Below are 11,995 nucleotides of genomic sequence, written 5' to 3'. Positions count from 1 at the left end.
ATTTAGGGGCAAAATAAAAGGCACCATTAAAGAAAAACAGTCACTACTGCCTATATAATACAAGAAGAAGAAGAACAAATACTGCAAAGCTCAAATACTGCAAACTTCTCCCAATCAGCATTCACATGTCAGAACTGATAGCACTTTTACTCACAAAATTACTTTTACACCGTTCAAATTTACCAGCACGATTTCACTTGTCAAGATACTTTTCTTTCAGGGCCAGCAAGAAAGCCAAACATAAAACCAAACAGATGACAGAAATAATTAACGACAACCAACAAATTAGCTTACTTCTTCTTCTTCTTCGTCTAGCCATTCATGTCCACATCTGAACATAATCCCCTTCAAGTCTTCCTTTCTTCCTATTTATTGTAGCCAATTTTTCCCGGCAGTTCGTTTCAGACCATCTATCCATCTCATAGGAGGTCTGCCTCTGGGTCTTTTGTGTTCGTATGGTCTCCAGGTTAGAATTGTTCTGTGCCATTTGTTTATATCTCTACTAGCTACATGTCCAGCGTATTCCATTTCAATTTTAATGATTTTTGTATCCTTAGACCATAAAAACTGATAGACACGCCGTAATGCTATTCTCTCGTCTCGAAGAGTGAAGCCAACATAAATCGATTCACACAGCTGTGCGTGACGTCAGTTTACGGCAGAAAACGTTAGAGATTAGAAGTGTTTATAGGCGTTGTAAACTTTTTAAAGTGTTCCAATTTAAAAATTTTCCAATACACGATACAAGGCGTGTTTATCAGTTTTTATGGTCTAAGTTTGTACCACATCGGTGACTTTGGTTTTCTGTCTTATCCATGTGTTTGTTTTCCTGTTCTTAAGAAGTGATATGCCAAGCATTGCTATTTCCATTGCATGTTGACTCTGAGTATATTAAGAGGATGGGTACGTAATTTCGGCTGCAATGCTATTCAAATGGGGATTTATTTTTTTCGAATCCTGAGAAAACTCATAAGTATTTTTGAAAAATTTAAACGCAGAATGAAAGATTACGTTATTAGCGAGGGCCAAAAGTCCCTGAGAACTTCTATAATGTATATTTAAGTTTAGTGTTATTTTAATTTCAAATATCTCATTCAAAATAAACTTTTTATTTATTCTAAGGGACTTTCGGCCCTCGATAATAATTTAGTCTTTCATTCTGCGTTTAGATTTTTCAAAAATATTTATTGGTTTTTTCAGGATTCGAAAAAAATGAACACAATGTACGTAGTACTACATATTTTCCACAAGCTTAGCACAAACTACCTAAGACGCTTAGGGCCGGTTGTTCGAACGCTAATCAAGAAGTTGATTATAATCAATCATTTATTGTAATCAATTTTCTTGATGGGAATCAAATCGCGACATGAAAAATACATGTAAAACACTAATCAGTTATTGATTGTAGGTAAAACAGTAAATAAAATATAGCCGCAGCTCTTAAATTATTAAAAATTGCTTATTATTATTATTGATTTGTAAGTAAAAACAAGAAATTAACATCAGAAAGAGTTTAATTATGTTTTATTTTAAATTAAAACCAAAATAATAAAATAAATCAGTCAACATAACCTCAAAATGCGATATCTGTCAGAAGTACGCTTAATCAAATATAATTGTAATTAAATATTTGATAATGATCAGTTTTGATTAGCGTTCGAACAACCGGCCCTAAGAGCAACATCCAAACACACTGGCAATTAATCTGCTTGACAACAGTGAAGAAACCCGAAGGCTGAAAATAAGAACACCCCTGGATCTACCATTCTAACAGCAATAATTGTACATATGAAATTAATTTTAAATTGTGATAGTTTTATTTTATTTTTTAATATAGATGTAATAATGTAAAGTTACAAATTTTTATTGTTTTTAACATAAATGTTAGAATGTAAAAGTGCATACAGGGAGTGGATCATTGGAGAAACTCTCTCTCATGACATTGTACCAATCAACATGTATGCTTATTGTTATTATATAATGTAACAGATGTCTAAAGAGTAAGGTATTCGATCAGTGCGTCCTCCCAGTCTTGACGTACGGATCAGAAACACTTACCTTAACTAAAGCCTCGGCTACCAAACTAAGAGTCACGCAGAGAAGAATGGAGCGGTCAATGTTAGGAATAACTCTGCGAGACAAAATCAGAAACGAAGAAATCAGGAGAAGAACAAAGGTGACTGACGTCATCGAGAGGATAGCCAGGTTGAAGTGGAGATGGGCAGGACACGTAGCCAGAATGACAGATGGGCGATGGACGAAGAGGTTATTGGAATGGAGGCCAAGAGAAGACAAGAGAAGCGTCGGTCGACCGCCTACAAGATGGACTGACGACTTAAGAAAGGTAAATAAAATCTGGATGAGGGCGGCGCAGGATAGATGGGGTTGGAAACGAGGGGAGGAGGCCTATGTTCAGCAGTGGACTTTTGAGGCTGGATGATGATGATGAATGTAACAGATTGCAAAATAAACATTAAACAAAAAAAATATTTTCCAAATCTATCTTTGTCATACAACGCACTCAGTCGAATAGAATATTGTCAGGATAATGTCAGTCAGACACTGACAATCAGTGACAATTTTAAATATTTGACATGAATTGGGAATATTTTGAGTTGTTGATTAAATAATAATGATATACAGTGATGAGTGCGCTAATAACTGGCAAAATAGCGCAAAAGATGGAAAACATAATACATTGCGAAACAAAAAGAGATGAAACTAGTGGAGGTGGAAATGATCGTTATAAACGTATAAAATAACATTAAATTACATAGTTTCCCACCTTTAGACGTCTGTGACAGGAGTATTTTATAAAATTCTACTGTCACAATGACAATTGTCATACTCCTCTGATACGTCTAAAGGTGGGAAACTATGTAATTTAATGTTATTTCATTTCCATCTCCACTAGTTTCATCTCTTTTTGTTTTGTAATGTATTATGTTTTCCATTTTTGAGCTATTGTGCCGGTTATTAGCGCGCTGATCACTGTATAGTGTATTTGATAAATAATAATTGATTTAAGAAGTGAAATTTATAAAAAGTTATTTATTGTGTATTATTTATGGAAGATAGAAGCAGAGAATACATCAAGATATTATATTCTGTGATCCAAGTATTTTGTTGTTAAAGATGTTCAAAATTGTAAGCGATCCATAGTAACAATATATTATTAAAAAATCACTTTAACACTTTTCCTGTTTTCTCGATTGAGTATTAGTTTTTGTTGTAGGTACATATAAATTATTACAATCACTGAATACATAGTTAGTGAAAAAATTATCACATTTATTAGCTGAATTTGCAATGATAAAAAAATAACAGTTATCCAAGAACATTCAAAAGCCATCTCTTTAAGTTAGTTATGACATTGTCAAGTAGAATGACATTCTAGTAATGTTTACATATCCATACCAGTGTGAATTTTACTACACGTAATTTTTGTCATGTAAATACAGAAAAGGTAGGGATAGCCGTAAAATATTTGCGAATTATGTACCCATGGCCTTAAATGAAGCAAAAAGGCGCAATTTTTAGAAGATCAAAAAATACTTAAATGGCTTGGGCTAAGAAATCCAATAAGTAGAGAATATTGTATACATCTAGAATCTAGAACTATTTTACATTTTTAGGTAAATTTTGGATTGTCAGGCAAAAACACTTTATTTATTAAAATTGGAAAAAAATCCTTTGTAAAAGGTATAAATTTTTTTTATAAAAAATTCCTTTAAGGGCTACGTCACAGAACGTTTTCGATTTAATAAAAAATCATCATCAGTGTTAAAACAGGTTGGATGCCAGCTGAGCCACCAAAGAAATACTACATGTTGGGAAGGTCCATACCTTACCTAAGGGCATTATTCTGCTTAATATGTATCCATTCTAAGGAGTTTTATTTAAGTATTTAAGTATGCACCTTTAATGCATGTATATAATATTTAAAGGGTAATATATTACCCTACAATTTCTTTGGTGGCTGATTGGCGTTGATTTGGGAATGATTTTTATTAAATCGAAAACGTTCTGTTAAAGGGATTTTTAATAAAAAAAACTTATACCTTTTACAAACGATTTTTTTTTCAATTTTGTGATTGATGGTATACAGCCAACTACAGGAAAATTTTTCTTTTCCTTGTGGACTTTATTTATTAGTTTACAAATGATAAAATATGTGATTTTCGAAAACTGCCTATTTATAAACAGTTGTAACTTCGGGTATACTAGTTGGATTTTAATTTACAAATTATCGTTTGAAAAGTATTTGGAAACCCTTTCATTTGCCGTTAAATTCTGACAATTAGTTGAAAATCATAAAATTTTTAAGTTTTCTTTTCGTTTTTTTAACCTATAAAATACAAATACACCTATGAAAAAGCGCAAAGTATCTTTTGCGGTTTTTCAAATTATTTCGTCAGAACGGTGACACTTTAATAAGAAAAATGAGTCCTTGTACGCTAAAATCGGTTCACTGAGCTCAGAGGTATAGCCACTAGTAAAAGGATTATTTTGGACCCTTTCGAGGGACATATATCATGCCCAGGGACACCTAGAGGGCTAAAGAAATAATCGAATATTCTAAATGGGAAATAAGCCACAGTTTAACTAAAAAAATGATTCTATTAACATTTCGACGTCCAAATCAGATGTCGTTGTCAAAATACAAAATAATAGATAATAAATTAAACAAAAATGTTGTTGCTTAGTAAAAAATTCTTCTAATAATTTATTTAATCTGACTCATTTATATCGGAAATTCAGACATATATTATATATTATACATTTTAAAAAGTTAATGTGCGGCAACCTTAGGTGCCTACGAAGTGGCAACAGCCTGAAGGTCCCGACATATTATATGAAAAAGTGACTTGTTGCTCTTTAAAGTATTCGGAGGAGTCGGGGTCGATAGATAAAGAAGTTGAAGAAAATTGAAAAGAAGACGAAGAAGACAACGAAAAGTTGGGCGCCAACCTACCTGCGTAGGATTTTACCTTACCTTGTGGGTACAATCAAACAGGAAGTAAATGATAGCCAAATTACTCTATAAAATTATCTGAAATGTAGGTGGATTAAATAAGAAAATTAAAGATAATAAAAAAATGACAATTGTAAGAAAAAGACAATTATTGGTAATTTATTTTTACAAAAGTTTTAACAACAATGTAGCAAAGAAACAAAAAAAAAACTAAACATAAAATAGTCAAACAAGATAGAAAACACAAACCCGTTAAAGATATAAAAAATATAAACCGTTAAAACAATATACCTACAAAAATTTAACAAGTAAAACCTAAAGGTACTATTTGTATAGAGACCGCTTATTTATACTACTGTTAAGACATAATATACAGCGTGTCTACTTAAGTTGGAAACATATGGGAAACTTTTTTGTTATTCATTTTACGAAAAAAAGTTATTCTTTATAAAAAGTTCTGCATGCTCTAAAACCTAAGGTTCAATCATCAGATATCAAATTTTGTCAATATTATACGAGGTATGTCAAAAAATATGAACTTCGTTCAAGAGTAAAGGAGCTTTATTTCTCTCAATATCGAAAATTCTTATTAAGAAAAGTTGTTTGGAAATAAAAACTAAGATAAAATATGCAATTCCATGCTTCTAATTGGAAAAAATATTTTCCAAATTTTTCTCAAATTTATTGATACTAACTTCGTTTTTATTTATTACACATACGATAACTCTTTTATTATTACTTCTACGAAAAAAAGGTATTCTTTATAAAAAGCTCTGTATGTCCTAAGACCAAAGATGCAACCATCAGATATCACATTTTATTAATTTTATACAAGGTATGTCAAAAAATATGAATTTCACTCAAGAGTAAAGTACCTTTATTTTTCACAATATTGAAAACGGTTATTAAAAAAGTTGTTTAGAATTAAAAGCTATGTTTCAATATGTAATTACATCCTTCTAAATGAAATATTGTGAAATATAAAGGTACTATATTCTTGAGCGAATTTCATATTTTTTGACACACCTCGTATAAAATTAATAAAAGTTGATATATCATGGTTGTGTCTTAGATTTTAGACCATGCAAAGCTTTTTATAAATAATAACTTTTTTTTCTAAAATGAATAATAAACGAGTTATCATATTTGTAGTAATTAAAAACGATGTTGGTAACTTTTTTTCGTAAAATTAATAATAAAAAAGTTTCCCATATGTTTCCAACTTAAGTAGACACGCTGTATATTATACATTATAATATATTTATATTTAAAATATATAATATATGTCTGAATAGTCGATACAAATGAGTCAGATTAAATAAATTATTAGAAGAATTTTTTACTAAGCAACAAAATTTTTGTTTAATTTAGTAATATTTTGTATTTTGACAACGACATCCGATTTGGACGTCGAAACGTTAATAAAATCATTTTTTAGTTAAATTGTGGCTTATTTCCCATTTAGAATAGTTGATTACAAAAAAATGCCAAAAGGAAATAGCTTCAGGACAACAAAGAATATTAATATTAATATTAAAATCTGGTAAAAATCCGTGGAGCCCCTACAAAAGTGGTCGAAAAGTAAAAATATTGGTCATATACATACATGTGCATACCAATAATTTCCATATAGGTTGAAATCATTCAATTAGAACACAGATTAGTAATATCTACGGATTACGGGGATCATAGCGAGATTAGGTTTTGTAGGAAACTTTAATATCTTGCTCTGTATGTTTACATTAAATAAATATTAATTCTGACACAAATGGTTAAGTATTGATGTAATTGATTGATGTAAATTATTAATATGATTTAATTAAAAAATTTCTCCTTAAAGGTAAGTTTGACATGTTGCATAATTTTAGTTTTTTTATCTTTTTCTTCTTCTTCTTTATAAGCAATCCTGCTTGTTCATTGGCGGATTGATACCTCTATGGAAGGTTGTCACTCCATCTTTTGCGCGGTCGGCCGATACTTTATTTTTACCACACGTGTCTCCCCCATTCTGGTTATGTGGTTGTTCCATTCTTTTTTTCTATTTAGTGTCCATTCGTTTATACACTGTACGTTACATTATCTTCTAATGTCTTCACTCCTCTTTCGATCTCTCGGCGTATTTCCTTTAATTTTTCTCAGTCCTTTAATCTCTGCCGTTTCCAGTAGTCTTTGTGTTGTGGCTATATCGGGTCTTGTTTCTGATGCATATATGTCATTATTTTTCCTTCGTTATTGATATTTTATGGACTTTACGGTCTTTAAATGTTTATTCTTCTTGATATAGTAGTCATGTTGTGAATGCTGATTGGTATAGAGTCCATGCCATTAAAAAAATGTCATAATTGGTCGCACAGTGGCATTATAAATTCTTCGCTTCATGCCAGTGTTAAAACGGCAGTTCGAATTTTATCTTTAATCTGACCTATCAAATACTTCAATGTTAATACAGAAATAATTTTGTTCCATAAGTGGTTTCGACCCTAAACATTCTATTCACCATCATTATCATCAGCATCATAGTGCTACGGCTCTTAAAGGGCCTCGACAAGCCTGCGTCATTTTGCTACTAATATATTCTATAATATATGAAAATATGTAGTTTATATTGAACATTTTAATCATATCAATTGGAAACCTGTTAACCTACAAACTTTCCATTAATACCATATAATATCTAATTATTCTCGCAAACAACCTTCCCGTATACTGCAAACTTAATCACTAGGACAACCTTGTTACCCCGAGAACAAATAGATACTTATAGGAAAGTTATCGTTGTTATATAATAGTTTCCACTTTCAAGTTTTTAAACGAAAAAAAGGTGTTAACCACAATAAAAAAAGTCAAAATCGAATACCTGGGTCACATCATGAGGAACAGAGAGAACTATGAACTGCTGCAACTAATCTTACAGGGAAAAGTAGAAGAAACACGGAGACCAGGAAGGAGAATGATTTCCTGGCTGAAGAATCTACGCACATGGTTCAACACAACAACCACAAGTCATGATGGTCGTAGCACAGATTGCCATGATGGTCGCCAACATTCGAAACGGATAGGCACTACAAGAAGAAGTTTCGGTCATATTCAATGGCAAAAACTTAAAAACCCTATTCTTATCTGTGGATACTTGTGGATTATCCACAAGTAAAGCATGACCATTACCACATTTCTGTTCTGGGATGGGAGGGATGGGAATGGTACGGATGTACATCAAATAAATTTTTCACAGCACCCGTTTCTAAAGCCCGAATAGCTATGATGATTGCCGACTTCCGTCGCGGAGATGACACTTGAGGAAGAAAAAAATATAACAGATTTGAAGGAATTCACGAATTAACGAAGAAAACAACTTCTATAACAATAAAACACTGAAAACGTTTGTTTTCTATACTTCCCCACAATTTATTACAACTGTGTGACTACAGCTGTTTCGGCAGAGTGCCTTTCTCAAGTGATTTAAATTACTATGGGGTTGCCTTTTTAAAAGTCTTTAACTGAAGAGGTTGAGGAGTGGGGAGCTGTTTGTCTCGAGTTGGTCATTCAGAATTATATCTGTATTTTTTAATTTATTAATTTCCATAGATTCTAATAAAGATAGCTTAAGGCCTTTATTTTGAATATTCAGAATTTGAAACTGTTCATTAAAAGAATGATTATGATCTAGATTCTAGAATGTGAAGTGCGTATGTAGAAGTGTCTGTTTTTCTATTGTTCAAAGCCCGTTTGTGTTCTGCTATCCGTTTGTCAAAGGTTCTGCCAGTTTGACCGATGTAAGTTTTCGGACAGTCACCACAAGTTAGTTTGTAAACACCACTCTGTAGTTGTTTTCTCTTTCGGCTCTTATTGTTCTTAATATATTTGCTTAAGTTGTTGTTGGTTCTGAAAGCTGGTGTTATTCCTTTCTTTTTTATGTATCTGACTATTTTTGTTGTTATCTTGCCAGTATATGTGATAGAGCAGAAGGTACTGAGTTCTTTCTGTGGTGGTGAATAGACTAATTTCAGGGCTTTCTTATGGAGTTTTTGGTTTAAAATTTTGTTAATTGTTTGTTCGTTATAGCCATTGTTTACTGCTATTTGTTTAATGATGTTCAGCTCTATCTCGAAGCTATTTTTTGACATGGGAATTTCTGTCAGTGTATGTATCATGCTATGGTAGGCTGCTAATTTGTGTTGTGTAGGATGGGATGATGAAATGTGTATAGTTGTGCCAGTATGGGTAGGTTTATGATAGACGGAGAACTCATGTTTGTTGTGTAGTCTGGTAATTGTTACGTCTAGAAAGTTTATGGACTTATTCTGTTCTGTTTCTATTGTAAACTCAATATTACTAGGAAGTGAATTAATGTATGATAGAAATTGGTGAAGTTGCCTGTTAGTTCCTGTAAAGCATACTAGTATAATATCATCCACGTATCTCCACCAATATAACAACTGTTTAAATACGAGATGTTTAGAAATTGTTGTTTCAAGCTGGTTCATAAATATATCTGATAGCAATGGGCTTAGAGGATTACCCATAATAAGTCCTGCACTGTTGTTTGTGTATATTTGATTATTGAATTCAAAATAGTCTTGATTTATGCAAATAATAAGTCCATAAACTTTCTAGACGTAACAATTACCAGACTACACAACAAATATGAGTTCTCCGTATATCATAAACCTACCCATACTGACACAACTATACACAATTCATCATCCCATCCTACACAACACAAGTACATTACCTCTGGGGTACAAGTATATACAGCTTCTCAAGCTTTCTGATGCGCCATTCTGCTAATAATATATTATAAGAATATATAGTTTACATTGAAAATTTCGATCTACATTAATCGGAAACCTGTTAACCTACAAACTTTCCATTAATACACTATAATATATCTAATATCTAATATTTAATTATTCTCGCAAACAACCTTCCCGTATACTGTAAACTTAATCACTAGGACAACCTTGTTACCCCCGAGAACAAATAGATACTTATAGGAAAGTTATCGTTGTGATGTATTAGTTTCCACTTCCAAGTTTCGGTCAGATTCAATGGCAGAAACTCAAAACCCTCACAAATGGCTGGGGAGACTACGTGTTTTCGTGATTCGTGAGCAAAGCTCAGGAGAAATTCCGAAAATGACTAGACTGGAAGGATTATAACTATCTATTCAATTATTACATGATGTGTACCGTTATGAGTTGATATATCTATTGATTGGACACATGCGTTGTTTGGAGACATTCGATGATACTAGTTTTCAGTATTTCTAGTTCAGAGATTTTTAATCTATGTATATCTGTTACACTGAAACTCCGAATTCGGACAATTACCGAAATTTTTACTAACTTTGCGATGTGGACAACGTGAATTACGCACGTCGCGGAGTGAGCATTTTATTCGGACATTGGCCGAAGCGAAATACCCAGAACGCGTTGTGAACCGTTAGAGAACCTTATTCTAAACAAAAACTGTTCTATAATTTTTTTCTGAAAACTCAATACTTTTTAAGATACTCGTGGTTGAAAATTAGCCATTTTCATTGAAACATAATACCTTTTCGAACGGTTTTTTGCGAATACCTTAAAAACTATGCATCTAACTAAAAAGACTATATTAAACGTTTTTGTAGGTTATAAAAAAACAAAGAGACACTTGCCTTCATAAATCTTCTAGTTATAATACAAAAAGAGATATGGTAGGTGAAAATAGTTTGTTTTTTTGATACATTCTCAAATTGGTGCATTCAACTTGAAATAACAGAGAAATGGTCGATTTTACGTGTAAAATGCTACTAATACCTTTTGTAGTGCTTGAAAAGACCTTTAAAATGAGCTATATTAAAGGTACATTACTTTAAAACTAAGCGAGATATGCTGCAGACAAAATTGATAACTAATCTATTTAAAAAAAAATGAGAAGTAATTTTAACCCCCATCCACCAAAATGTAAGAGCATCGTTTTCCTTCTACAATACCTTTTATTATAGTGTTATTTCTATGTTCAAAAAGTTGGACGGGTTTAAAATGAATGGTTTAAAAAAAAAGATCAAATTCAAGAGAGTATTTTTAAATTTACTTAAAAATCTTCCTTTTTCTCCATGTAACTTGAAAATGATAGAGATACAGTAATGAAAAATAAAAAGGAATTTTTTGTCTAAAAAAGCCCTACATTTTTGTGTGGGATATTTTTTTCGTATCTCTTATCTTTGTCGAGTTACATGGAGAAAAAAGAAGATTTTTAAGAAACTTTAAAAATGCGCTCTATAATTTGATCTTATTTTTTTCAAAAACTATTCATTTGAATCCAGTCCAACTTTTTGAACATAGAAATAACACTATAATAAAAAGTATTGTAGAAGTAAAACGATGTATTTAAATTCTGATGGATGAGGAGTTAAATATACTTCTCATTTCTTCTTGAAATACATTAGTCATCAACTTTTTTGCAGAATATCTCGCTTAGTTTGAATGTAATCGACCACTAATACTGCTCATTTTAAAGGTATCTTCAAGAACTACAAAAGTTATTAGTATCATTATACACCTAAAATAGACAGTTTCTCTGTTATTTCAAGTTGAATACACCGATTTGAGCATGCAGCAAAAAACAAACTCTTCTTACCTACCATATCCCTCTTTGTATTTTAACTAGAAAATTTATGAAGGAACGAATCTCTTTGTTTTTTATAACCTACAGAAATATTTTATATAGTTTTTTTGTTAGATGTATAGTTTTTAAGGTATTCGCAAAAATCCGTCCGAAAAGGTGTCATTTTTCAATGAAAATGGCCAATTTTCAACCACGAATAACTCAAAAAGTATTGAGTTTTCAAAAAATAATTATAGAACAGCTTTTGCTTAAAATTAGGTTCTCTAGCCTCTTCCGTGGCTATTTTAACCAAAACATTTTTCACCCCCGAGAAGGGGTGGGAACCACCCCCAAGATGAAAGCACAAATCGGCATAGGGTAGACTTTGTTTCTTGAGCTATTCTCTACTTACTGTGAAAATATCAAGTAAAT

General features: G+C 31.8%; 1 protein-coding gene across 1 annotated transcript in view; it reads right to left on the bottom strand.

Moving 5' to 3' along the window:
- Positions 1–1,495: 1,495 nt before the first annotated feature.
- LOC126892035 (uncharacterized) overlaps positions 1,496–11,995 on the bottom strand; it is a 573,784-nt gene continuing 563,284 nt past the window's right edge. The window contains exon 4 of the transcript XR_007700658.1: positions 1,496–1,671. The gene's annotated coding sequence lies outside the window, so the exon portion shown is untranslated. The remainder of the gene's footprint in view (positions 1,672–11,995) is intronic.

The sequence above is a fragment of the Diabrotica virgifera genome, chromosome 9 (genome assembly GCF_917563875.1).
Source record: "Diabrotica virgifera virgifera chromosome 9, PGI_DIABVI_V3a".
Taxonomy (NCBI): domain Eukaryota; kingdom Metazoa; phylum Arthropoda; class Insecta; order Coleoptera; family Chrysomelidae; genus Diabrotica; species Diabrotica virgifera.
This window is presented reverse-complemented; position numbering and strand designations above follow the sequence as displayed.